Here is a 25688-nt window from a genome sequence, read left to right as displayed (position 1 = left end):
GGCAGGGAGGTAGTCCAGGTGGCGGTCCTCTGGTCCAGCAGCAGCAGCAGCCCCCCTCAGGTAAGATCCTGGCAGAGAACAGTTTCTGTGGGGACACAGCCCCATTTTTATATAGGCAACCCCTTTGTTCTGGGTTCAGGGTGAGGGGGAAAACCAGTCGCAGCTGGTTGGGGAGCACCCTTGATGTGCTCAGCCCCTCACTCTATTCACTGGCAGGGCTAGGGTCGTCAGTCGCACCACAGGGGGCGGGGCCAGCATTGTGTGTGGAAAACCCTGTCCTATTCAGGACCCAGGTGTACTCCTCCCACCCATCTAGCTGCTGATCTCCCCATTCACCACTGGGTGACTCATCCTGACTCTGGGGAATCCCTAGCCCGTCACATGACACGACCAGCCAATCACGCGACAGACACACTGCACACAGAAGTGCCCACTTCTAGAAGTGGCACTTCCACACTAGGTACATGCACGCCGCACACATCATCGTGCAGCATTCACTCCCACGAGTCCGCACATACCAAACTCGGGCCTGCACACCCCACGCATCAGGAACTACTAGGGACACATACATTCCCCATGCATTCCTATGGGAGGGCAGGCCTATCTCACCACATGCACTCAGAGCACGCACGCACTTTACCCTGGGACACAGGGAAAGTGCGCAGAGACCAAACAATTACCACACCAAGTCACCAATAAAAAGCAAAAAAAGTTCAGGGGTGAACCTGCCAGAAGGGCCAAGTCCAACACCACTGTTGTGCATACTGACTGTTTGGTCGGTCCCAGGGCCGACCAAACAGTCAGTATGCACAACAATGGGCTAGCCACTCCCCCCCCTGCCCTCAGCAGGACCGCCCGCCCCCAACCAGGCACTTCTGCTCTCTCGCAGTGCGAGAAGCAGAAACATAAAATGGTAGTTTTTACAATTTATGTTTCTGCCTTCTCGCACTGCGAGAAAGCAGTGGGGCGACGCCCCCATGCCCCAATGGGGGAGCCACCACTGGTAAAATGGATACTGGTCTTGAGGAAGATCCTCGTAGCTCGGTTTGGGATGATTATGTGAGTTGGTATGGAACAACAAGGGCCTAAGACTACGTCCTATGATTATACCTACGAGAAACCAGTAACCAGGAAACTGGAAGGACTGGACTAGCAGGGCTAGATGTTAATTACAAGTAGCCTGAGGGGGGAATAGGTCGCATATTAAGGCTCGGCTTTGCAAACACTGGTGATATGAGGTCAAAAAAAAGGCATGTTTGTTGGAAGGAAGAAGCTGAGTAGGCATGACATCCAGAAGTTCTTTCAGAAACATGTTCTTTCTATCGCCGTGATACAGGATATGTAGTCTGGTTTTGAAGGAATGTTTAGAATATCTTGGTGGAAAGAGTACTAATGTGTGAGCAAGACAGGTATCGGTGAAACATTTTGTTTTAGGGAATTAAGGATATGGTTACAGGAACAAGAAGAAGACAATTAGCTGACTGACAAAGGAACAGGGGATTGTAGAAGTGCAATCTAGGTTTGCAATAGTTAGCATGACTAGGACTAGGCCTCACGTGTCTTCATTGAGAATGATCAACAATTTAAAGGGCAATGGGAGGAATGCTTGAAATAAGTCTACCCATTGGCAATCACTCAGGGTAGCATTCCAGCGCAGCATTCTTTTGCCCACCATGCCACCTCAGTTAGGACCAAGCCATATGTAGGCCAGGTCCTCCCTGTACTGGAACAAAAGCAATCCAAGACCAGTTTCATGTCACACAGAATAACACAAGCACTTCACCTGTCCACATTCCCGAAACTTGGTGTACTGGTGGGTGGTAATGTAGCCAGCTAAGATCTTTTGTGTGGTCTATGTTTTCCCTGCTACACTGAAACCCACCCTACCCCTATCTGTGGCCGTTGACCCTGGCAACAGGAATCTCCAGCTATCAGTATACACATTCTTGGCTGAATCAATACAGACTAGTGTCAGGGTGGCCACCAGGAAATCTGGTCTTTTGGGACAACAACTGCAGAAAGATGCTCCTCCAGAATTGGAATGTGATATGTAACAAGGACAATCCTTTAAGCCCGCAAGGACTATGGTAAGTATCATATATGTATACAAAGTGCCGTGGGCTTTATTTAGTAGTTGGGAAACACACCGTAAATCAGTAAATCCTGTATTCAATGTAATGACTAATACAGTATAGAGAATGCTTCTTAATCCAAACGGAAAAAATCTGACAATGGTTTCATTGATGATATGTATTCTCCAAATTCTATGTAATCATTAGTGTACTATTATATACAAAGTGCAAACGACGCAGGGTCTCCCCAAGACTACGGGGCATATTATCAAGGACGGCGTTAAAAATTATCGCCGGTTTAGCTGCAGAAAACTGCCGCTAAAGCTGCGATAATGGGCTGGTGTGAACCTGGGCTTCTATTGGAATTCTCAAGGGCATATTATCAAGCCCATTATTGCCACTTTAGCAGCAGTTTTCTGCCGCTAAACAGGCAATAATTTTAATGCCGTCCTTGATAATATGCCCCTAAATTGTTTGACTTAGAACAATTGAGCATGTAAACTGCCAAGTGTAATACTTTGGTGCCGATTACGATCCTGGAAAAAAATACCCCGTACGACTCGTATCCGGTCTTTTTACCGTACGAATCGTACAAGTGCCGTACAAACTGCCAAGTACGATTCGCATGGGAAAAAGTCCATACGAATCGCATTGGGAATATTTCCCCACACGTCCTCGGGTCGGAAAATGTGCCCGACATGTCCCCGGACTAATTACCGTACAAATGTGAAAAGTGAAGTCCGACCGTGGAAGTACGATCCATCCCGTGCGTCCGATGTTACAACCGGATGGAAAAAACACCGTCCGCACCGAACTCCTATAGCATCCATGGAGATATGTGCCCGCATACGCGCCCAACACCCCCCCCAGCCCCCGTATGTACGCGCCCAATCACCCCCCCAGCCCCCGTATGTACGCGCCCAACCACCCCCCCAGCCCTCGTATGTTCGAGTCGAACCCCCACCCGTGTATGTACACCCGTGTACGTACGAGTCGAACCCCTACCCGTGTATGAACACCCGTGTACGTACGAGTCGAACCCCCACCCGTGTATGTACACCCCCATACGTACGGCCCGTACCCCCACCGCGTATGTATGGAGCGTACCCCCACCCCAACCGTGTATGTACGGCCCATACCCCCACCCACGTATGTATGGAGCGTACCCCCACCCCAACCGTGTATGTACGGCCCGTACCCTCACCCGCGTATGTATTGAGCGTACCCCCACCCCAACCGTGTATGTACGGCCCGTACCCCCACCCGCGTATGTATGGAGCGTACCCCCACCCCAACCGTGTATGTACGGCCCGTACCCCCACCCGCGTATGTATTGAGCGTACCCCGACCCCAACCGTGTATGTACGGCCCGTACCCCCACCCGCGTCTGTATTGAGCGTACCCCGACCCCAACAGTCTAAGTACAGAGCGCACCCCAGGCCCCAACACCAGCACCTTCACCCAACATCGCGCATGTATGAGTCGTACCAAGCCAGAGACAAGGACAGCACTGTACAACAAAATGGCCGATGTACACACCGTACACACGCTAAAAACACACGTACACAACCAGGACAAAACAAAACAACACAAGAAGACTCTATTCGAATCGCACAAAGCCACAAAACATGTCCAACAAGCACAAATCCAACACATTCACTGACCTGCAACTACCAAACTCCCAAACAGAGGCCCAAAACACAACCACTCCTTATAACACACCCACCCAAAGTTCAAACACAGCCACACCCACCAATGGACCAATAAAAAGGCCCAACACACACAAACCATGATCCTTTGCAACAGACCCACTGCTGCCAGACCACACAGAGAAACAACTGCACCATACTACAACCTCCACTACACCTTACACCTGCACACCTTCACACAACCACCTTCACAAACACCCCCTCATCACATTCACACACACACACCTGCACAACCACACCCACACACCCACAACCATCCACACCCACACCCCCCACAACCATCCACACCCACACCCCTCACCATGCCCACTAACAAGAATCCAAAGTTCACTAGCCAAGAGTTGGAGGTCCTTGTCGACGAAATCCTCAGAGTCGAGCCACACCTCTTTGGAACATTGGTCAGACAGACCGGCATTTCTGAAAAAACAGCCATGTGGCAGACGATTGTCGATGCTGTGAATTCTGTTGCGTCCACCAGAAGAACCAGGCATGAATGCCAAGCCAGGTGGTACGATCTGCGGAGGAGGGTCCGAGCCAAAATGACCGACGACCACAACCAGGCCAACATCACTGGAGGAGGGCCGCCCCGCAGACGCGTATAATACCATCCCTGGGAGGAGAGGGTGATGGCCATACTGCCGGTGGTGGCAGTGGACGGAGTAGAAGGACTCCGAGAGCCTGGTGAGTACACAAACAACTCACCTCACATGGGGGGGAACGTCATCCACAACCAAACTCACAATCATGCACGCAACCACCCCAAGCTATCGCATGACTCAACCACACTCCATAAACACGCACATGCCACTAGCGCCACCATGCCCCATGCACCCAGCTGGACAATCCCAAGTCACAGGCCACAGAAAACACTAACACAAGACACGGCAACCCGGATGGCGGGAGTGTGGGCCTCAAAAATCACATAGTGCAACTCAGAAGCAGACAACAATGCCCTCTGCCCATATGGCCTAGGTCACAGCCAGACAAACAGTGTGTCCCCACACAGGAAAGACTTGCCAGCAAATGGTGGACGCCTTGCATTAAGACATGGGGGTGAAGGCACTTTTTGCACATGACAGCAGCTAATGAACAGCCAACACTGTGAAAGAGTGGCAGCACACACCACCACAGCAGCAGCGCAGACACAGACACTACACCCAATGGGTGCCTGGAGATCAGAAACAAACTCACATGAACAAGCCAAGGGCCATTTAAAGATCTGCAAAAAGTGTGTGCCTAGGAAGCTGGGCTGAGGTGACAGAGGGTGACACACAGAGGGAGGGAGAGGGGGAGAGAGAGGGAGGGAGACACAGGTAGACGGACAGAGGGAGGAGGCTGACACAGGGAGGGAGAGAGAGGGGGACAGAGAGGGAGTGAGAAAGGGAGACACAGGGAGACCAATTCAGCCTTGGGTGGTGTGGGAATGTCTGCTCGTCAGCAGGTGGACTGCGTGCATGTAGACAAGGGTGGCCAGTGCCTGAATCCCCCGCTCTTCTCCATGGCAAAACACTGGGCCATGTCTCAACCTGTGCACGAGCACAACGCCAGCTACCTGCATTATATAAGTGTGTGGAACAACTCCATGTGCCCACGTACAGTGCAACACGGAAGGCGCCAATGCATAGCTCGCCACACCTGCTCACTCCACTGCTGACTGCAGTCACAGTTGACGCAGCAAGTAAGACTGTGTCAGACATAGGTAAAGTCTCAAAAGCTGTGGCCAAGGGACATACCCATGCACAAGTGCACTGTGAGTGGAATGCAAGACATATCCAAATACCCAGAGGAAATGTGCCAACTTTGAAACGAATGAAACATGGATGTTGCATGGAACAAAAATAACATTGTCTCTCTCACACACAGGTCAACGTCATGGATCACCCCCCCAACACTGGGGGGGAAGACTCACAGGACCCGGCTCTGCAGAATGACGATCCCACCGGCAGCGACGACTCTCACCACTCTGTGGACGACCCCGACCAACCTGGCCCCTCTGGTGTCCAACCACCTGCAGCACCTGCGTCAGGTACAACTGGGCCAACCACCACCCCCACTCCTGCCACATCCCAGGAGACACCCAGGATCCCTGCCCCACCACCACAACGCAGCCAGGCTGACCAGGAGGGACACGGTGTACCGGGCACCCAGGAGGAGGCAGGCGACAACGCTAATGCCACCCCTCAGGGGTCCCGGAGACCCGATGTGCCCACAAGGGCAGGCCAGGTGCAAGTGGGCAGGGGTGGTGGGAGTGGAGGACGGCGGAGGCGCGGGCCTGACCAGTTGGCTGCGGAACCGGTATATTCCCATGTGAGAAACATCCTGGACACATACCGGCAGGACACCACGGGCATGAGCCAGGTTGTGTCCACCCTCAACGAGATGAAGGGGACTCTCGAGGAGATCAAGACCCAGCAGGCCCAGCAGCATGCGGAGCAACATGCCTGTCAACTGCGACACCAAGGGCGGATGGAGGACAGACAGGCTGAGCTCGTGATGGTGTTCACGGGAATTCACCGTACACTCCGTCGGATAGCCGACAACATGGGCAACCCTCCCTGTGCCACCAGGCCAAGAACATCACCACCCACAGGGAGGGATCAGGAGGAGGAGGAGACATCCGACGGAGCATCCCAAACATCATCACGGCCTGCTTCTGAGGGTTCCCGCAGGAGGGCGGGTCGTCCACGGAAAAGACCGTGAGGGTCGGCACAACAGCACCATCTCCCAGGACACCTGGCCTGGCACCTGGCCCACTGGACCAACAGCAGCACATCAGCAAAAGACATTCTCTGCCACATGGACTTGCTGGTCACTGTCTGACCAATGTTGACAAAGACTGTGGCATGGACTCTGATGATTTCCAATGGCAAGGACACCAACTCCCCCAGTGAACTTTGGATTCCACACACCCGGAAAGCCCCTCTTGTCATACCCCCCCCCAACACGTACCCCAACACAAATAAAAAGTTACACGATAAAGAGATGATGCCTACATTTTGCATTATTACCTTACATGTGTCTTGTAAAGTCTAACCATGCCTGAGTTCTCATATGACTTCAACCATCCATACCCTGGGGCCTGAGTCTGGCACAGGACACACATGGGTCACAATGTATTAGGCAAGACAGACATGGAGCACCATACACACCCGTGATGGGCCCAACCAGCTGAGGGGGTGGCCGCACAACCGTGCCGACAGACATATTGAGTACAGCAACAGTCATGCGCAGAGGTCAGGGATCATGTGGAGTGTCCTGGGGGGCACCCAGGTATGTGTAGACAGGTGGCAGAACCATGTCCTGCAAGCTTGAGTCAGGTGGATGCAGAGAATGGTGGCCTGGCCAACGTTGGATGCATGGGGATGGCACATGTCACAATACCCACACAGTCATGGACATCATGCACAATACAGAGTCTAATCCCACACAAACAGCTTGCATCTTGCTACTCTACACATAGACACATAGCCACTATCACGGAAAACCATGCCAGACATGCCGTATGCACAGTGGCAACACACCAGCATTGACTGAGAAGAGGCACCTTGGAGGCATAGGGACACCTTTATTAGTCATGTATTCCTGAATGCAGAGGCAACTCGGAGTACACATACACAGGTCATGTGGAGTAACATGTGGGTCCAACACTGGCACCTCCCTTCTGCAGCACAAATGCGTGATAGCCATGGAACTGGCACACAAGTGTCGGGTAACAGCTAAACACTCCCTGCTGCTCACGGAGAGGCTGCCATACACCATTGATCCTCTGATGTGGAAGTCCCACACCATGTCAAGCCAATGCAAACCGTATGTGTCCGAGGCCAGTGTTACACACATTGATGCCATCATCACAATCCACTATCCCATCACAGATGACTGTCAACAAGTCTGACCATCTATTCAGGTGTATCCAGCTACATGTAATGTGTCCCATGGTGATGCGACATGTCTGCAGAGGAACCAAACATCGACAGGGGCAGTGTGCACACATCGTAAACAACTGCCACACCCAATACACCCCTGATGCATCCCTTACCCTAAGGAGACTTCCAAACTTGTCCATGCGTGTAACGCTGAGTCAGCACACGATGACGTGTCCATGAGGAATAGCAATGCCACAACAATGCAACCAGCAGACGGCATGCGCAAGTACCTGGGGATGAGAGACACACAAGAAGTCAGCCACAAAAAGCACAGCCACTTGCATGTGCATGTACTCGACACATGTAAGGATGACAACATGCTAGGTCACAATTATGACTGTGGAAATACACTCATCACTGGCACCATCACTCGAGTGACACATCCACACACACCTCTGACTCACGTGGGAATAAATGTAGATGGACACACACATCGCAACACATGCCACACGGGGAACAATGCGTGCACACTCAGACACTGGTACTCACCACTAAGCAAAGAAGTCGCGTATGAGCCAACTCCGGATGTCCTCTTACAGAACCACATCCTCCACATCACTAGCCCCATTGCCAAGCCCTTCGTCCTCCACGGGTGGATGGTCCTGATCATCTTGATCCAGGATGAGTGGCACAGCTTTCTCAACTGCCATGTTGTGCAGCATGCAGCAGAGCATGAAGATTTTGCAGACCTTCGCCGGGGCATATGGGAGAGCGCCGCCGGTCTTGTGTAGGCACCTGAATCGGCTCTTCAGGAGGCCAAATGTCCTCTCTATCACTCGCCTTGACCGGCCATGGGCGGTGTTGTAGCGGAGCTGGGCCGGCGTGCTGGGGTTGCGGAGAGGTGTGATCAGCCATGGCATGTTGGGATAGCCAGCGTCCCCTACATGGAAACCACATGGACATAAGTAGGACAGGAGAAGCGGTCGTGCTGGAAGTCTACGCAAAATACAGGACAGACAGAGTGTACCCACCAACAACACATGCTCGTTCGTTGCGCAGCTGCGTCATCATTTCAGGCACCCTGCTACGCCTCATGATGTAGGCATCGTGTGCTGATCCTGGAAAACGAGCACAGACATGTGAAATCACTATGTTGGACAGACACACCACAAGGGCATTGATGGAGTGGTAGTGTTTGCGATTCCTGTACGCTACCTCCTGTGCCTGTGGTGGTACCAAAGCCACATGTGTACCATCTATGGACCCAATGACATGGGGCATCCCTCCCAGGGCATAGAATCCACGCTTGACCCCAGTCAACTGTTCAGGAGTTGGGAAATGGATGAACTCATCCAGGTGAAGCAACATGGCCTCTAAGAAATCATGCAGCACACGGCTGAACATGCTCTGGGACATGCCACCAACATGAGCTATGGTATATTGAAAGGTACCCGTGCAAGAAAATGTAGGGCTGCCATTACCTTCAGCTTGGGTGTCAGTGCTGTAGGATACCTGTGCAGCGGTTGCAGGTATGGTGCCAGCCTTGCCGTCAACTCCTCAATCAACGGTTGTGGGAAGCGGTAGCAGCGTATACAGTCATTCTCCCGCATGTCAGCCAAGTCCGGAATTGGTCGGGGAAGAGGCGGCGCTCTGCAGTAATTTGGAAGTGACAAGGAAGAGTGAGTGCACTACAACAACAATTTATATGTACTGAGCACATGTTAATCTGTCAATACACATATGCTACATAGGGAGTCAGGTATGTGCTACATGCCCTTGACACGTATGGCTGCCAGGTGACACTCCTACCAAGACCCAGCTACACACGGAGATTGTGAACCTCCACATCCCATGGCATGGGACTAGCTGTGTCCCAGTGTAAGTGAACAGCCAGACGCAACACAGGAGTGACATACATCAACACATCAGCAGAAGTAGGATGTTGATTGCAGAGACAGGTAGCGGAACACTAGAGCCACAGGTCACATGACATTACACTAGGACAGCCCACACACCTTGCCATTAAGGTGTACATGTCATGACTCACCACACATACATTGAGAGGATGCAGACAGGTCCTTGTTACGCTACTCCGTGTCCCATGCATACATACAAACCTTACATCCGATACCACATGTGGCCTGGTGTGCGTAACAGTGTGCCATGGCCATCTACACACAGACACATGCTGGTTGCTGCAACAGCAGATGCTTTTGAGGGAACACCAACATCAAGCTAATGTGAACACACCACACATACATGACATAGACACATCGTGCACCGTGGGTAGTCACATGTCTGGTGTGGTAACCCCTGTAGCGGGCATCAGGGGACACTTGCGTGTGTTGTTGACTGTGCCATGCCAGTGACGCTCATCCCAAGTGTGCAGTATGACATGCACACATGTCAAAGGAGTTAAGGGCATGTCTGGCACATATTGCACCGTCACACATAACATCTGTACACATCTCATCATACATCTATTGCCTTCACAACTCAGGAGTAATGTGCCACATCACAGCCTTTCACACCTGTGCCCCACACATGTAGTACTGCCCAGACAATGCCTTGATGTCCATCCATGGACAAGTATGTCAGCTCTATTCCTTCCTGTGTGCTGCCTGTCACCACTGTTATGTGTGAAAGGCACCGTACATTCGCTCTGAGGGCGTGTGTACGTTCCCTATCACTATGGGAGTGCTGCCGTAGGCCTACCCATAGTGATAGTGAGCATACGCGTGTGTGTACGGTCCGTATCACTATGGGTACGCATACGCGAGCACACCCATAGTGATAGTGAGCGTACGCGCGTGTGTACGGTCCGTATCACTATGGGTACGCATACGCGAGCACACCCATAGTGATAGTGAGCGTACGCGCGTGTGTACGGTCCGTATCACTATGGGTACGCATACGCGAGCACACCCATAGTGATAGTGAGCGTACGCACGTGTGTACGGTCCGTATCACTATGGGTACGCATACGAGAGCACACCCATAGTGATACGGACCGTACACACGCGCGTACGCTCACTATCACTATGGGTGTGCTCGCGTATGCGTACCCATAGTGATACGGACCGTACACACGTGCGTACGCTCACTATCACTATGGGTGTGCTCGCGTATGCTTACCCATAGTGATACGGAGCATACACATGCCTGTACGGGCCGTTGCTATGCATTTGGGGTGCCCTAGGGCCCCGGAACGCACCGTACCTGTGTGTGAATCTCCAAATTACATAGGGGACACATGAGGGACAAGTATAAAGGCCTACATGCATGCTGGTTGTCATGGAGACCAAGTTTAAAGTATGAATTTTTTTCTGCAGGTGCACAGCAAAAGTCGGTTTGAATGAATCTACTTTGTTGCAAAGTGGTTGTGGAGTTGACATCATGCTCAAGAAAAAAAAAAAAAACACTGACTGTGCTAGGTTTAAAGGGATTGGAGGAAACATAGGATGCAAATGTGAGTGACCAATCACTCTGTACTCCTGTGCATGAAACAGGCCAGCAAGGCAGATATAAGGCAGCCAGGTCCCATGAGAGAGCACTTGCCTGCACATCTTTGGATTCAACGACCCTGCTGCTGCTCGTGATTCCCTGGAACCATGTCAAGGTCTGTGGAGAGGGCCCAGCCTTTCACCATGGAGGAGAACCTGGCATTGCTGGATGTGATCCTCCCACAGTACCCCCTGCTGTATGGGCGACCAGGGTATCAGGTGAGTGCAGAGTCCACTAGCACAGACTGTGTCCCTTTTTTGTGACTGTGACTTCTGGCATTGTGTCCAGGTGTGACACACACGCAATGTACTGTAGGGGGGGTCCCGGGGGGGGAATGCCTGATGTCTCCCAGCCAGAGCATGCTGTGGTGCATGTCTGCCGTCCTCCCTTGCATTGTGTTTACTGTGACAATCACTGCATGGTGCATGCCACATTCTGCCTATCTTATCCTCCTGGGAATGTTGCCTCTACAGTCCTCATGTGATTATGTGGTCAGCCCAGTGTGACAGGTGACTGTACCCACAGATGTGTGTTAGTTCTGTGTACCTGTGCTGAGAGTGTCCACATGATGTGGGCGTACCCTGGACATCGGTGTGTGTGTAAGTCCCCTGTCATGTGGGTGGGTGCATATGTGGAGTGTAGCACCCAAGCTGCATGAGGGATGGATATACCCTGCCCATCTGATGTGAGCAGGGAGCAGTGCTGTGTGTCTGACGTGCAGAGACAGCCCCACACCTGTGAGCCCCCCCGTCTAGTGGCACATGTGCAGAGTGAGGTTTGTAGCTGCATTTGGCAATGGCAGGTGAATGTCCTGTGCCTGTGTGTGTCTGTGTACTCTGCTGAGGTAGCGTCAGTGGCCTGTGGCATGTGACTGCTTTGAGGTGCTGCACATAATCCTGGTGTAGCTTGTGATGCACAGTGTGAGCCTGGATCATTGATTGTGTCGTTGCCCTCATTCTACCTGTGTACTTTCAATGGCACGTACTGCTTTTGCCCTTCCCCAGAGGATAATGTCCCTATGACAAAGGTGCAATGCGTTGGCTGCATACTATGCCTTGTTGTAACCAGCAAATTTGTTCTAATATGTGTCTCTGTGACATGTGCCAGGTGTATTGATGTAGTGTCACTTGTTCATCCTCACAGGTAGGCGCCTCTGCCAAGAAGCAGAACTGGATGAACGCCGTCAGTGCCGTGAGGAGGACGGAGGGTCGCAAGCGGCGCCTGGCCCAGGTGAGAAAACGCTGGCAAGATATCCGGTGCTGGACGCGGAGGATCGCACGGGTCCTGCTGGGGGACTCACCTGAGACCCATAAGAACCGTGGGCGCTGCCGTCTGACCCACATCCACAAGCGTGTGCTGGCGGTGGTCTTTCCAGACTTGGACAGGCGCTTACGGGAGAAGCAGCAGCAGGAAGGGGGTAGGTACATGTGTGTTTGTTGTGTGTCACCAGCATTTGTAAGTGCGCAGTTGCATGTATACACTGCCAGGGTTTAAATGTGCTGTGCAGATCCTGTTACCCACAGTACAGCGGTGCTCTCCTGCCTCCCTTCCCCTCCTTGCAATGTGTTCCCTGGTCTGTGTATAGTCACTCCTTCACAAGGTTATCTAGGCTGGCAGTTTATCCACGTGAACAATGCCTGTAGCATCATGTGTGGGGGTGGTGTGTAACAGGTTTTGGGACCTTGCCTGTGCCCTGTCCAGTTCAGTACTTGTGGGTTCCATGTCAGTTGGCACTGATGCTGAGTCCAGACATGGGAGTTAGTCTCTCAAGTGTCATGCCTTACAGCACGCATGTCCTATGTTGTGGCCTGTGACATGATGTGCATGAGTGTGCAATACGCATAGTGCAGGGATGGTGGCGTGTTTTGCAGTCATTCCCATTCAGGACCATGGAGTTGTGTGGCCACTACTGTCCCCTGGGGCATATTTTCCTAGGTGTCATGTGTGTCATCACAAAATGTGGACACTCTCAGTGTCTACAGCATAGGTTGTGCTCTGTGCCATTGTCCCCTGGCACCATGTATATTGACGTAAAATGTAGTACAAGTGTCCACTGTACAGCCTGACCTGATTTTCCTTGTTCATACTCACGGTGGCCAGTGCCTGTGTGTCTTGTTACAATCATCCGATGATGCACATTTGTACATGATTCTTTGGACAGGCGCACCTTGGGTATTTCGTGTTCAATCATGCATTTTTCCAGCCCATGTGTATTTCACCCAGACTAAGAGATGTAAGTGCTTCCTGTGTCTCAACAAATTGTCTCATGTAGGGGGTGGTTGGTGCGGGCAAGGCCTACATGTCAAAACCTGAAATCTCCTTGCTAGGTCTGGCCAGTGTGTGATGTTTGTCTGGACATACACTCAAGGTGCAGTGAGCCAGTCATGGTGGGCATGTTTTCAGTATTACCTATGCAGCATGTGCCTCAAGTTCATGGATATGGTCCCTGCTCATCCCTATTGTCGGCAACGCTGTGTGGTGCAGATGCAGTGCTGGATTGTCCCCAGAGCCTGGCTCCTCTGTCAAAATCCATTTCATGTCATTTGCAATTGTGTCATGCTCTCCATAGTTTTTCAGTGGCATGGTGGGTCAACCAACTGTGTGTTGCAGGGCCTACATATGTACCTTGTATTGTAGATGTTACTCATCTTTCTTTTCAGGCTATGCACTGTAACCTATGTAGATTGGACTCATTTGACATATGTATACAGGTGTATGATTAATTCCTGTCTCTTCACCTCGCCCACAGCATCGTCGGGGGACACGGATGGAGACATCAGCACAGACCGTGCGGAGGGACCGAGCACCAGTGCCAGCATTGACATCTTGGCTGGCACATCGAGTGGGACTGAGGCGGAGGGGAGTGAGGCGGAGGACCTGTCCAGTGCCACCACAGAATATGAAGCTGACGGGTCCGAGGCTGAGCTCTCCGAGTGGGCGGAGGCTGCACCACCAGCTGACAGCGGCACAACATCTCTCCCCGCCCCCTCCATTGCCATCAGCCGCCTCCCACTTGCTCGTGTCCCTTCCCAGCGTGCCCGGTCACCACATGTCTCCTTCCTGCCAGGCACCGCACCCCCTGCCCCTGTCTCCTCTGCTGCCGCCAATGCCGAGTCTGTGGCAGTTGCAGGTTGGTCAGGCTGCGATGCTTAATGTCCTTCATGGCCACAGCCAAGTGTTAAACAACATGGAGGCATACTTGGAGGGCAATTTTTCATCGCAGGCTGACCAACGCAACTTGCTGAGGTCCATTGACTCGACACTGACTGCAGCAGTGGGTCTCCTGCAGCGCTTCGTCCAACCCCCTACCCCTGACCCATCCACACTTCCCACTCCCATGCCTGTCCCACGTACACCCAGACGTCAGCATGCACCCACCACAACAGACACAGGCACCACACCAGCAGGGAAGGTCAAACGCACACCTCCTGGCACGCACACACAGGGTGCAGTAGGCACACCCACTGGGTCGGGGGGCAAACGTAAGACACGCAGCCAGAGTGGGAGTCTGCATTCCACAAAATCCACTCCCTCCAAATCCCCTCCCCTCAGCTCTCCTGGCCAAGAGTCGGATACAGGGTCAGTCCTGCCCAGTCTGTCCATCAGCCCCAGTGTGGCACCACCCCGCAAGCGGTGGAGGCAGGACACCAGCAGGGGAGTTGAGGCCCACTCCCTGTCCACACTCTCCCCCAGTGGCGCTGCGACCCATCCCTCCGGCCCCCCCCCCCTCCTTGGGGCCTGTGGTTCCTTCGGGTGCAGGGGAGACGCTGGGGGACCTTGCTGAGGTGTGCAGCGCCATCCTGACCTCCACCTTTGGCGCTGCCCCACCCCCTGTGGTGGAGTCCTCCATCCCTGCACCCACGACGCCTACCCTTCGCCCTCATGTCCCTGCGGTGCCTGGCCCTTCCCCCCCAAATGATGCCCCCCCCCTCTGGAAGACAAAGGAGTCTGACTGTGCAGGCAAGCTAGGGGACACGCGTCCCACTGTGTCCCCCTTCCGGATTGGAGTCATGGACTGCCCTATGGGCCTTGTATATATTGACATTTATAAGGATTATTATTTAGATCCTGCTGAATAAAGCATTTATTTTTTTGTTTAAATAGAACACTACTGTTTATCTGGTATTGCTGTTGGTGGACCTGCTCCATTATTTTGGGTGGTGGTAATGTGTTGGGTGTAGGAATTGTAGTCTTGTGCTGGTCATAGGGTGGACCCTGGTATCTGTGTGCCATTACAAGCTGTTGGCTACATAACTTTGTTCATGTAAGCAGTTACTGCATGGTGACATCGTCCCAAGGTGTGTTCCTTCCTCTGTGTAACCTGACATCTTCCCTGCAGGGTCATTCCAATATGTGGTGCTGAGCTGTGTCTACATTGGCTGGGTGTGTGACGGACTCGTTAGACTTGGGCCATGCATGCTGAGCGATGTCTCCACCTGCATCATTCGTGGCATCCTTGGTGGTCACTGTACTTGTGTATGTAGACTGTTGACATGACTTCATGTGGACATGTTTCCTTTTCGGCGCTATGCATGTGTATACTCCCAGCCTCGCACACATGTGGTACATGTACTGCAGGGTCTTTGTGCACCTGACTGACATTTGTGGCCATTGGATCTGTGGGTACTCCACCCTTTTCTTTCCAGGGGCACTGCTGTGAGTGTTAGGCACCCACCCCTCCTGTGCCTGGGCACTGCTGGGAGGACTCTGCACCCACCCCTCCTATGTTTGGGCACTGCTGGGAGGAATCTGCACCCACCCCTCCTGTGTCTGGGCACTGCTGGGAGGACTCTGCACCCACCCCTCCTGTGTCTGGGCACTGCTGGGAGGACTCTGCACCCACCCCTCCTATGTTTGGGCACTGCTGGGAGGAATCTGCACCCACCCCTCCTGTGTCTGGGCACTGCTGGGAGGACTCTGCACCCACCCCTCCTATGTTTGGGCACTGCTGGGAGGAATCTGCACCCACCCCTCCTGTGTCTGGGCACCGTGCTGGGAGGACTCTGCACCCACCCCTCCTATGTTTGGGCACTGCTGGGAGGACTCTGCACCCACCCCTCCTGTGTCTGGGCACTGCTGGGAGGACTCTGCACCCACCCCTCCTATGTTTGGGCACTGCTGGGAGGACTCTGCACCCACCCCTCCTGTGTCTGGGCACTGCTGGGAGGACTCTGCACCCACCCCTCCTATGTTTGGGCACTGCTGGGAGGAATCTGCACCCACCCCTCCTGTGTCTGGGCACTGCTGGGAGGACTCTGCACCCATCCCTCCTGTGTCTGGGCACTGCTGGGAGGACTCTGCACCCACCCCTCTTGTGTCTGGGCACTGCTAGGAGGAATCTGCACCCACCCCTCCTGTGTCTGGGCATTGCTGGGAGGACTCTGCACCCACCCCTCCTGTGTCTGGGCACTGCTGGGAGGAATATGCACCCACCCCTCCTGTGTCTGAGCACTGCTGGGAGGACTCTGCACCCACCCCTCCTGTGTCTGGGCACTGCTGGGAGGACTCTGCACCCACCCCTCCTGTGTTTGGGCACTGCTGGGAGGACTCTGCACCCACCCCTCCTGTGTCTGGGCACTGCTGGGAGGACTCTGCACCCACCCCTCTTGTGTCTGGGCACTGCTGGGAGGAATCTGCACCCACCCCTCCTGTGTCTGGGCACTGCTGGGAGGACTCTGCACCCAACCCTCCTATATAAGGATATGTACGCTTAGAACATACAGGGGTGTGGGTTCGCTCCATGCATACGCGGGTGGGGGTACGGTCCGTACGTACACTGTTGGGGTGGGGGGTATGCTCCATACATACGGGGGTGGTGTTACGTTCCGTACGTACACTGTTGGGGTGGGGGGTATGCTCCATACATACGGGGGTGGTGTTACGGTCCGTACATACACTGTTGGGGTGGGGGGTACGCTCCATACATACGGGGGTGGTGTCACGGTCCGTACATACGCTGTTGTGGTGGGGGTTGGCTCCATGAATACGCGGGTGGGGGTACGGTCCGTACGTACACTGTTGGGGTGGGGGGTACGCTCCATACATACAGGGGTGGTGTTACGGTCCGTACGTACACTGTTGGGGTGGGGGGTATGCTCCATACATACGGGGGTGGTGTTACGGTCCGTACATACGCTGTTGTGGTGGGGGTTGGCTCCATGCATATGCGGGTGGGGGTACGGTCCGTACGTACACTGTTGGGGTGGGGGGTACGCTCCATACATACGGGGGTGGTGTTACGGCCCGTACATACGCTGTTGTGGTGGGGGTTGGCTCCATGCATACGCGGGTGGGGGTACGGTCCGTACGTACACTGTTGGGGTGGGGGGTATGCTCCATACATACGGGGAGGTGTTACGGTCCGTACATACGCTGTTGTGGTGGGGGTTGGCTCCATGCATATGCGGGTGGGGGTACGGTCCGTACGTACACTGTTGGGGTGGGGGGTACGCTCCATACATACGGGGCTGGTGTTACGGTCCGTACATACGCTGTTGTGGTGGGGGTTGGCTCCATGCATACGCGGGTGGGGGTACGGTCCGTACGTACACTGTTGGGGTGGGGGGTACGCTCCATACATACGGGGGTGGTGTTACGGTCCGTACATATGTTGTTGTGGTGGGGGTTGGCTCCATGCATACGCGGGTGGGGGTACGGTCCGTACGTACACTGTTGGGGTGGGGGGTACGCTCCATACATACGGGGGTGGTGTTACGGTCCGTACGTACACTGTTGGGGTGGGGGGTACGCTCCATGCATACGCGGGTGGGGGTACGGTCCGTACATATCCGTACCCACGCTGTGGAATGCTTGTGCGGGCCGTACCCAGGCCTTTGCCACATGGGTACGAGTCCCGCCATTGTTGGGGTGACGTAGGTGTGGGCGTGGTACGACTCGTACCCACGCTCTTAAGGCATGGGTACGGGACGTACCTGTATTGTTGTGTTACCGGTTCACGTCATCAACCACTTCCGTGGCGGACGCTGGCTTTGCTGGACACGCCCCCACCCCCTCGTAGTGACCAGGGCCTGGGGGTCAGGTATGTCCAGGGCATGTGTGCTGTGTGACTTGGGTGGGGGTTTTGTGGCCTGCCCCTGCTCCTGCCCCCCCACCCCCCTTTCCCCCCTCCCTTTGTTGTTCTGACCTTCTGCGGCGTCTGCGTCGGATCCTGTAGAGGAGGTCGACTGCTATGAGGGCCGGGATGACACGTAGGTTCGGGTCCATGTCTGTCCGTCGGGTGCAGGTACTCCTTGTTCGCGTCGTCCTGATTTCCCGGCAGTTTTTGGCTGCCGGAAAATATTCTCCGTGCGGGATGACGTCGGTGCGAATCGTACTTCCTGGTTCGTGAATGGAAGGCTGCGTGCGTCCCGACGTCACGTCGGCGCTTTCCCGGATCACATTTGTATGTGTATTTTCGTCGGTCGGTGTTTTGTACGAATCGTACGGAAATGGTATTTCCGTGCGAATCGTACTTCCATGTTTGGGTACGCGTCGGACGGAGAATATGCTCCGTCCGACGGTTCGTACCTGGTTTTTCCAGGATCGTAATCGGCACCTTTATGTAATGGTGAATGTAACCATCCAAAGTCTGTTCCAAAATTGACTCCCTGGGAGGTCCGCCGTGTGAAGGTATCACCACCGTGATTCTGCTACTTTGTTGCTACTCATGTGACCAAAGAGATTTCACGACGGACGTGGTCAACAACCACCACTACTCTCCAGTAAACTCTGGGTAGGCACAACACAACACAGAAATGCAGCTGTTCACTGTAACACAAAGAGAGAGACCGATATTTCCTGAGAGAAGTTCAAAGTTGTATCTGAGATGTAACACATTCATCTGTGTATGGTAAGGTACGGGGTCCGCTGCTAATTCCAGAGATCTTTGCTTTATAATCAGTTTGTAATCAGTTTGCTTCTGTAGAAGGGGAGGGAGATTAGGCTATTCTGTCTCATATTATGACAGGGCTTTTCATCATATACGGTATATTGACAATGATGATGGTATTTTTGCTAGGTAGTTAGTTGTTTTCTATTGTGGCCCATATACTACACGTCAGTGCATGATAGTTTAAATAAATATTTCAAAATTCCTTTGTGTCTCTTTCATATCTTACAGTGGACGCGTACGAGTGTATGAGCAAAAGGGAGTGTCCTGTCACCGCGATCCCTGAGAAGGTCGGGATTGTTGTGTTCTGGGGTGTCTAGTCACTTGTTCCTCTGTTTATGAGCAGGAGGGCATGTGAGACACTATAGCGAGTCGGACTCGGGCTGATGGTACTGAGGTGGTATGGTGACTCAGTCCCTAACTACAGATGTTCTATGGTCCCAAGCATAGTTCTGTTACTGAGCAGAATCCCTTCAACATTTGGTCTGGTACTTATTTGCTGGAACCCTGATTAGCACTTGTGCTTGTCCACAATACCCTTGCACTGTCTTGCTGAGATGTACGTGGTGCATGGGATGTATCCTCCACAGTGTTTAGGACACGCCTATTTCTGTTGCTTTTTCAAGCTTGAAAGTTAAAAGGATTAAACCCTCTTGTGTGCTACCTTTTTTAATCCTTCGCTTATTCATTATGACTGTGGCCGCTGCGGCTAATTGCCTCCCAGCTGTTCCTCAACACTTGCTTTCTCATGGTGTCCCTAATACAGGGGCCCGGTTGTTTGTGTGATTAAAGCGGACGCAGTGTACTGCTTCAAAGATTTTTATTCCTGGGTCACCTTTCCTGCTGTCAATGCTAATGATAACATGTTTCATTCTTATACTGTAGCTTCACTGCCAAATGCTTATCATCCTTGTGTACTTATTGAGATTCCCCTTACAGTGACCTGGGAACACCACACTAGGTTTAATGGAGTCCTTCCCCATGTCCACGGCACCATTCGTATAGGCCCCTTGAGTAATGACTGTGCCACCTGGCCTACTCTTGCAGGCTTAACCTCTTTCCCAAATTTGGCTGCGCTGAAATGGGTGAAACTTGTGCGTTATGTTAACAGGTTTTTCATCTCTATAGACTCTTAATACAATGTATTTCTCCTGCCTTTCTGGCGAGTCGACCTAGGGCTGGTGCACCTGCGCAGGTATTGTAATTAGTACAGTTATTGTGAATTTGGTTATGGGCAACGGCCACCTAATCGTGAGGACATTCCATTTTGGATTGCCCAGAAACTTGATGCTGTGTCTCCCTTACAGGGCCACAGGAAAACCGTAGAATTTTAACTATGTGTTTGCATAATGGTCTAGTTCCCCCTTTAGCCAACTGCAAAACCTGGGGGACCGTGTTTGCTGCAGTGTATACTCTCTTTTATGGTACTCCCTCATTGGGCGTCCTGCCACACTTCCACAAACAAATACAGAATGAACACGGGGCAGGACTTGTACTAGATGTGGGGATAAAACTGGTTGGTAATTTTCCAATTGCCTCCGAAATAATTTTTTCTAACGTTAAAGGTGAAGCAGCTTCCTTGGATATACACCAGCGGCTTGGTGATGTGTCGATTGCAGACCGTGAGCGCAAGTTGCCTATTATAACTTCACAGGTGTATACGTCCTTATGGCGTAATAGTTGTGGACCAGACCATCAGTCTCCACCCTTGTAAAACCAGCTTCTGACAAAGATGCTCACCGGGCCCGTGATTTCCCAAAGTAAACATGGGATAAATCTAAACAACCACAACAAAGGAGTAAACCTCATGGCAGTACACCATCACCGGAATACACTGAGCAATGTTATAATGTTGTTGACTGCTCTATATTTAAAACTGATCATTTCCAGGTTCCTGATGCTTGTTCTCCTAGTTCCTTTCAGGACTCGTCTGACCAACAGTATGACAGAGGAGGACAATTTGATCGTAGACAAGGAGAGTACATGCCACCAAAACGAGACACACAATGTACTTTCGACGTGAAGGTCATGAAGGAGGATCAACCACCTCCTTATAAACCCCTTTCCAGAAAAAGAAAGTTGCGGCCTTAACAGCAAAATATGCCCCAGACGGTGAAAATCCTCCTCTTGGACAGGAGTTGGGTGGTGACTCTCCTCAACAGCGCCCCAGAAGTCCTCATAGTGCGCAAGACACTGCACTAGCTTCTGGAGGCCAGAGCAACTGAAACATTTGTCACAGTAGAAACCCAGGACACCCACGTTGCACCCCGACAGACTCTGTCATTTAGATATTCAAATTGAAGGTGATGTGCCACGCACCATCAAAGCTATCCTTTAAGACAGTTCAACTTCTTCTTATGATATTCTTTTGGTGGAGGTAGATTGGCCTCCTCCTCTTATTCTGGCTTGTGCCCTGGGTGAGGATGTCATCCTCCCTTTCTTTTCGCATCTGGTTCAAGACGCGGTTAAACAGGCTTATGTTCAGAATAGGCCCTTGCTTTGGCCCCTGCTTTATATTGCAACCAAGCTGGATGGGATAAAGATTATCCTTTCCATGTAATTGCTATACGGTCCACCCCGCCACCTCAAACTCAATATCCTACTAAACCTGAAGTCAAAATGGCTTTTAGAGACAATCTTAATCAATTGCACTTCCATGGGGTAAATGAACCCTGTGTGTCGCAGATGAATAATCCTCTTTTTCCGGTTTCTAAACCTGATCAATATTATCGTATTGTTTTCGACTATCGATATTTGAATAGTTGGTCTTTTGCTGCCAAAATACAGATAGTACAGTTCTGATTAACAATATTGTTCGTAAAAAAATTAAAAGCACAATTGATATTTTGAATGGTTTCTTTACTCACAATCTGGCTCTAGAGAGCCATGATTGGTCCGCATTTACCGCCCTTGGCTCCCAGCAGCGTGTCACCCATTTACCTATAGGGTATAAAATAGCCAGGCATTTTTGCAGCTCGAATTATGTCCATTCTGCATGAGATTCACCCTGATGCTTTGTCCTATGTCGATTACATCTACTTGACAGATGATAAACTAAACCCTCATTTAGCTAGAGTAGATCACATCTCTTTGCAGTTTGCTGAACTTGGTACAAGTTCAACTTTTCAAAACCTCACATTGCTTTTCTCAGTGTTCTTTTCCTTAGTTATGAATTAACCAATGTGGGAATAAGCTTCGCCCCTCACTTTATGGAAAAATGTGCCCAGTTGCAGCCGCCAAATACACTCCAAAAGCTTTAATCTTTGCTCGGCTTTGTAAATTTTGGAAGTACTTACATTCCCCACTATGCTCAATGCATTAAATCACTATACACCTTGATACAAAACAAGACAGATATTTCATTGCTAGGGGCTGTACCGCGCCCCCACACTTATTTACTGGCAGCGCTTGACAATTGGTTTTATAACTTACTCTTTTTAACTGGGGAATTGCTTTGGGGGGAGCTTTCTTTTCTTTGTACTTCCTCTGCTTTGTGGTATAGCGTAGCCGGTCCCCGGTCCACCACGGTCTCCTAGTGACCGATTATTGTGGAGGGACGCGGCTCCTCCCCCTCCCTCCGTCATTTCCGCTGACGGCACGGCATTTAAACAGGGTGGAGGTCTGGCAGCGCAAAGACAGATATTTCATTGCTAGGCAGCTGTAGCGCGCGCCCACACTTATTTACTGGCAGCGCTTGACAATTGGTTTTATAACTTACTCTTTTTAATTGGGGAATTGCTTTGGGGGGAGCTTTCTTTTCTTTTTACTTCCGCTGCTTTGTGGTATAACGTAGCAGGTCCCCGGTCCACCACGGTCTCCTAGTGATCAATTGTTGTGGAGGAACGCGGCTCCTCCCCCTGCCTCCGTCATTTCCGCTGACGGCACGGCATTTAATCAAGATGGACGCCCGGCTGCTCAGCGGACGCTCGCAGCGGGTGCGCCGACAGCGCGCCAAAGGCAAGCCCATATGCGCCCGTCAGCGTCCCGGAGGCGGCCGGGGTCGGGAACTTTGCCGGATTGAACCTACCCTCAAATAAGGCACTAACATATGATAGGGAGACTCTCATTGAGCTGGGCTCCACTTTCCAGTGTAAGAAAGCTACTGATATAGAGACTAGCTTTCTCTTAACAGGGTGTCAACACTGTAGCTGGGGTGACACTAACGACACCCTAAACACAATGCCTGTGCACAATATACAAAGACAGGAAGAGCCAAGTGTTATATCTAAGAAACAACAACACATCGAGGCTCTACTTTTAAATTGTTGCTCGCTTAATAAACATGCTTTACACATTTATGACATATTACTTGAGACTAAGCCTGATTTTTTGTTTCTTACTGAAACATGGCTGTCGGACTCATCTAATCCAACCATAGTTTCAGCCATCCCCCCTGGTTACTCCATTGTGAGGAAAGATTGGGCTCGAAGCAAGGGAGGCGGAATTGCTATTATCAGCAAATCGGATATAGCCATTACTTGCATTCCCATGGAGGAAATTGAAGGGGCAGAATGCTGTGTTTTCAGGCTACTCTGTACCCCCATCAGTGCCTTGCGGGAGTCCTCCTTTATAGACCCCCAGGGCAGGCAGGGGCGCTCTTGAAGTCCATTGGCGATGCTATTGCTCCTGTTGCCTCCAGATTTAAACACTTCCTCGTCTTAGGGGATTTTAACATACACATGGATCAACAGGACACCTTGGAGATGATTTCTTTACTAGAATGCCTGGGTGCGCTCAATATAGTTCCATGCGTATCTGCCCCCACGTATGAGAAAGGTCATACCCTTGATCAAGTATTTGCGAATTGCTTAATTCAGACAGAGCCTCCTTTACCCCTACTCTGGTTAGACCACTATCTGGTCAGTTTTAGGCTACCTAAACTGACAAAGCACTTATTGACACAGGTTAAGCAGCCATCTTCCACCTCCAGACCTTTTCATAAGATCACCCCGGATGCTCTTAAATACGAACTAGATCTACATCCTCCTACGCTCACTGGTGACATAGAGCTGGATGCAGAGGCTCTTTGAAAGTGGATTGCACAGGGCACTTTGACCCTCGCTCCCCTTACCCCATGCCCCACTAGAATAATTAGACGTTCAGCCCCCTGGTTTATCGATACCTTACGTCAGTGCAGAAAGGACTGCAAACACAAGGAAAGAGCCTGGAGGAAGGATTTTAAGGCGGAAAATGAAAGGAACTATAAAGAGGCCTTAAGAGACTACCACAAAAAGATACAGGTAGCTAAGAGCTTCTTCACTTCTAAAATTGAATCTGCGGGAAACAAAAGCAGAGAAATTTTTGACATCGTCAAAAGCTTCTCTTCAGCTAGGGCTGCGACCAGGCTCTCTCCCCCTCTGGCGAGTGGATTGTTAATCTAGCTAACTTTTTCTATACAAAGATCGTAACTATACAATCCTCATTTGACGGCCCAGGCATGAAAGATGTGCTGGCCACCCTACGGACTGCCCTGCAGTGTCAGGAAGATAGGGCTTCCCTTTCCATCTTCCCGCCTATGCCCTTAGTGACATCTCTTGCAATAATGAAGGGTTTGAAATCTGGCTCTCCTGTAGACCCATGCCTGGCCCAATTTACTGCATCTATGGCAGAGATTTTGAATCCTATTCTAAACTGTGTTTTGAACACGTCCCTCCGTAACGGCCAGGTCCCAGTATGCTGGACGAGTTCGAAAATAATTCCTTTATTTAAAAAACCTACGGCTGATCCCATGGTCTTAAATAACTATAGACCCATTTCTCTTTTGCCTTTCTTTGCAAAAACAGTTGAGAAATACGTTCACACCGTGATCAGCAATTTTGCAGAGGCTAACAACCTGTTTCATTCCAGTCATAACCATCTGAAATGTAACACAGACAAGTCCGAAATCATTTTCTTCGGCTCCCCCCCCCGTTGGAAGCCTGGGAACAATGGTGACCCCAAGACATGTCTCCTCCACAGGCTGCAGTCAGGACTGTAAAGAACCTGGGAGTAAAAATGGATGATGCCCTCTCTATGGTATCTCAGGTTCAGTCTGCAGCTGGGACTTGTTTCAGTCTCCTGAAGATGCTCCGGAGGTTTCTATTTTTACTACAGACCTCGCATAGAAAAACAGTCATTCAGGCCCTTATCATCTCCAGATGGGACTATGCCAACGTCCTTTATCTGGGCCTCCCGGAGTTCTTACTCAGTAGACTGCAGGTAGTGCAGAACGCAGCAGCCAGGGCTGTTCTGAGTCTTGGGCCCAGAGATCGGACCTCCCACCATCTTAGGAATCTGCACTGGTTACCTGTCCGCAGCAGAATTCGCTTCAAAGCTCTGGTCCTAGCTTTCAGGTCTCTGCATGGTATGGGAGCGAAGTACATCTGCAGAAGAGTCTCTTTTTACGTACCTGGCAGATCTCTTAGATCTGCTCATCAACATCTTATGGTCACCCCTAAGTATCTCAGGGCCCGCAAAGGCGGTCGCTCTTTTCAAGTCCAAGTGGCTGGACTTTGGAATAAGCTATCTCTTCCACTTAGGCAAATCACTAACTTGCTTGCCTTCAGGAAACAACTGAAAACCTGGTTGTTCCAATAAACAATATAACCGTCTCTTCTTCTTTGGGTTTATTTTTCCTCTCCCCCCCCCCTGCATCTGTTTTTTTCTGTCTTAG

General features: G+C 51.6%; 1 long non-coding RNA gene across 1 annotated transcript in view; it reads right to left on the bottom strand.

The window, feature by feature from the left end:
- The window catches only part of LOC146871167 (uncharacterized), a 106048-nt gene extending 83480 nt beyond the window's left edge, over positions 1-22568 (bottom strand). The window contains exon 1 of the long non-coding RNA XR_014959510.1: positions 22469-22568. This is a non-coding gene — a long non-coding RNA (uncharacterized LOC146871167). The remainder of the gene's footprint in view (positions 1-22468) is intronic.
- Positions 22569-25688: the final 3120 nt, after the last annotated feature.

Source organism: Triturus cristatus, chromosome 1_1, assembly GCF_964204655.1.
Source record: "Triturus cristatus chromosome 1_1, aTriCri1.1, whole genome shotgun sequence".
Taxonomy (NCBI): domain Eukaryota; kingdom Metazoa; phylum Chordata; class Amphibia; order Caudata; family Salamandridae; genus Triturus; species Triturus cristatus.
Note: the sequence above shows the minus strand (reverse complement) of the source record. Positions and strands in the feature narration are given on the sequence as shown.